Consider the following 3,965-nt stretch of genomic DNA (forward strand, 5'->3'; position numbering starts at 1 on the left):
GTTTTATATCAATGAAAAAAAACTAAGCGTACGAAACTTTAGTATTTACAAAACGTTTTAATGATTAGTACTTACAATAATATAACCTTTTTGATATCCACGGAAGACGTTTCAATTTATGCAAATGCAGCAATTAAGACATATCTAATTATTAAGATTTTCTCTTAGTTTATTCATAAAATGTATTATAGCTCAAGCTAATTTTACATGAAAACAAACAAACAAGCTAAACAAAAAATTAAGATTTACTGGGTTTTCAAGTTAACGCACTTAATGGTTTTATAAAAATACAGACTAGTTTACATAAAAATGACATTTTAGGTTATAATTAAAACTCTAAATTATTTTTTTTGCTTATTTCAGGCCGAACCATTTAAACTTATACTCAATGAATATTTTCTAATTTTTAAGTCTTTTGTAATGAAACTAACATTTCATTTTAGTATTTTAAAGCTTGTGAATAAATATGGAATTTTTTGTAACAATAAAAGCTTTTCCAAAACATATTTCATTATTTTCAAAACAAGCTTTTCCAAAACAATTTTTATAACTCTTAAAACAATTTTCTAAAACAATAAACAATATTGTTTACTTAAAGGAGTTACATTTATTTCAGTGCTTATAAAACGGAAATTTAATTGCATTTACTTGCAGTAGCAGTTTCGGCAGAGCATTCGGCAAGTGTGTTTTTAGTTAAGATGCATTTTAAGCACGTTAGATTTAAGAACTAATGTTTTCTTGTGTGTTTAACTTTAGTTCTCGTATAGAGTGATGTAATTGTATCTTTGTGTTGTTTAGTTTATGTAAATAAAATATAAGTGTTGTTTTGATTGTTGTACCAATCTACTTTACTAATCCCTATTACCCCCCTTTAACATCTTTGTAACGAGACACTTTTTTGATTATGATTTTCATAAGTGTTTATGTATAACTTTAATTAAAAGTCAGTCTTTTAATATTTTGATACTTATTTTGTTTTATTTTCAAAATTATTTTACAATTTAAGTCTGACTTATTCTAACTTATAGTAAATGACCGTAGTTTATAATCACTTAATCTGAATTTTTTCATTTGAAACGTCAAAAATCTGTAACTCTTTTTTTTACGAATTACTTAATAAAAAGTTTAAATATTTTATTAACTCATTTAACTTTTAATAAACAGGTTTTTAATAAAGTATTAAAGTGCATAATTTTTTTATTAAATGGAACACATTTTGGTTTAAATCAAATGATACAATAAAGGATTTTATTTGTTTTAAAACATAATATGTTGTTATGCATAATTAGTTCTTTTATTAACTAGCTAAGGTTTTAGTATAAAATAAACTTACTTTATTTTTTTATTAAACATTCACAGTTTGTTACATCTGTCTAAATGAAAATGATGAGCAGTCTATATCTCCGTGTAAATGCAAAGGTATTTTGAAAACTAGTTCAAGTTTTATATTTCTATTTGACTTTAAATCAATAAGAACATTCATTTAATATTGCTGTAACGTTTATGATAATCAATTCTAATCTTATAATAAATTATTTAAATGTAAATAATATGTAAATACCTAGTATTTTAGTTTAAAAATTAATATTTTCTAACCATATTTCTAATATTATAGCACAAGTAATTTTGATAAATAAACTTTTAGGTGATACTAAACTTGTCCATGAAGAATGCTTAATTGAATTAGTTAAGTCTAGACCAGACACTCCAGAGTGTGGTATTTGCAAATATAAGTTAGTTTTAGTTTTTGAAAATTTTACTATCAACATTAAAAATAAATGAATACAATACAGTACGTTAAGTTATTTGAAATATGGCCTAGTTCGTGAAACACAGCAAAATTGCTAAAGTATTTCAACTCGCACAGTTATGTGCGTGTATTTTTTATTGTATTTAAATTTATTAAGCTTTGAATTATACTTATAAAAATGTAAAGCAGCTTATGATAATTTGTTATAGGTTATAAGACATATAATAATTCGAATGAAAATATATTATTAATTTGCAGCTTAGTATGTACAAATCTTTTTTGCTATAATGCATCAGCGCTATTGTAAAACTTATGCTACTTTATGATCATATAATGTTTTTTTAAACTTTAACTACAAGATGTTATGTTTTATCTAAATTGATAAATTTTAACAGTACAGTACTTAACTTTAAAATTAAAAAAAAAAAATTTCTCATCAGATACAAAATACTTCAAACTCAAAATGAAAAATTGAATAGGATTTATACTTTAATAATTTTCGCCATAACTGTTACATGGATTATTTCAATTGCCAAAATGGTTTCCTGGGATTCAGAAACAAAATATTTTCTGGCAGCTTTCTTTGTAATAATTGTCTTGCTTTTTATTGTTACAGCTATCGGAATTAAATTGGAAAGGTTAAAACAAATTATATTAAATTTTTACTTTTTCTTTTAAAGAACTTCATACATTTTTTTTCTTAATATAAATCTTTAAGCTATAAGCTGATAAAGTTTATGTTATTTTGTTGTATCATCCTATTATACGTTTTACATTAGTATAAAAAGAAATATTGCTTTATAGAACGGAATACTTCAAAATGAAATTTGTTCCTTATACTGAAGAAAGTTAATCTTGACCAAGTTTCGAAAGATCATTGCAGTTATTAGCATAAAGAGTAAACAAGTAAAGAACAAAATATCAAACAGCTTAATTGTAATTTGCTTTTTATACGTTAAACTTGTATTTTTATCTCCGTAAATAAATATTATTGTACACTTAATAAACTTTGTTTTGCTTCTGAAAATGTATTTCATGTCTTATTTTATTTTTATTCAAAATTTAATAAAGTGTAAATTTGATTGTGGGTTTTTTTATCTTGAAAGCCAAATAAACTCATATAACAACTATACTAACATTCCAACCAGGTAAGCACTTTGAACACAGTGTAAAAGTACCCAACCGGCAGTGCGCACCTCGAACATTTTGGTCTTTAATCACCTACATTAAGACTAACACAAACATACTACTAGCTACTAAAGTTTAAAAATTAATTTTAAAACAAAATGCCCATGACAAAAACTTTACGATAAAAACAAAACTTTTTTGTTGATAGTAGATTATAAGTCTTCAGTATTTTTAAATTTATGTAATCATGTATAAATATTTATGCAAGTAATATTTATTTTCAAAAAACAAAGTTTGTAACCTATGTTGTATTTCTTTGTACCAGGGGCGTGTTTTGACTGGTTTCCTGTTAACCCCCTGAAAAAAAAAAAGAAAAAAATATTCTTAGAATATCACCAAAAACGTTGTTTACTGATTTTGTTTTGGTTATTTGATAAACTTTAAATAATGAATGTTTGATTTAAAAAACTGAAAAATTATTTTTTTCCGTAACAAAAAATTCTCTTTTTTGCCCAGCTGAAATAGATTTCAAATAAAACTTTAATTGTGACGTGATAGTAGGTTAAAGTTTTAAAGTATAATTTTTCTTCTAGGAAACTTTTTACTAAGATGCTCTTTGTTCCCATTATAAATTAATACTTAGTGTAAATAACTTTTGATAAATTATTTATTTTCAACTAGTAAGTACAGTTTTACTGAAAAAATGTCCAATATAATCACTAAAGTTTTATTTTACCAAGTTTGTTGTATATATAATCATGTTGTGTGAAGCTTCTGTACTTTAAAATTTATATTTTTTGTTTATGTGTCCACCAACTGGGTTTAAACCTTAAAAAGTTCAGTTTAGAAAGTCTTCAAAATTATCTTTAATGGTGTTTCAATATTTTTTAATTTAAGTTGTTTTATTTTTGTATATTTGTTGGCCACAAATTTGGTTCATGATTTTTTGAAATTGTTAACTCAGAGAGATTTCAAAATCATTATTAGAATTCCTGCACCATCAGGCAAACATTTAATTATAATATAAAGATATTTTAATTTTGTTGTAAAAGTCTAAACATTTTTTGGTAATTATCTAGGATGATTT

The sequence above is a fragment of the Thalia democratica genome, chromosome 5 (genome assembly GCF_965202585.1).
Source record: "Thalia democratica chromosome 5, ktThaDemo2.hap1.1, whole genome shotgun sequence".
NCBI lineage: Eukaryota > Metazoa > Chordata > Thaliacea > Salpida > Salpidae > Thalia > Thalia democratica.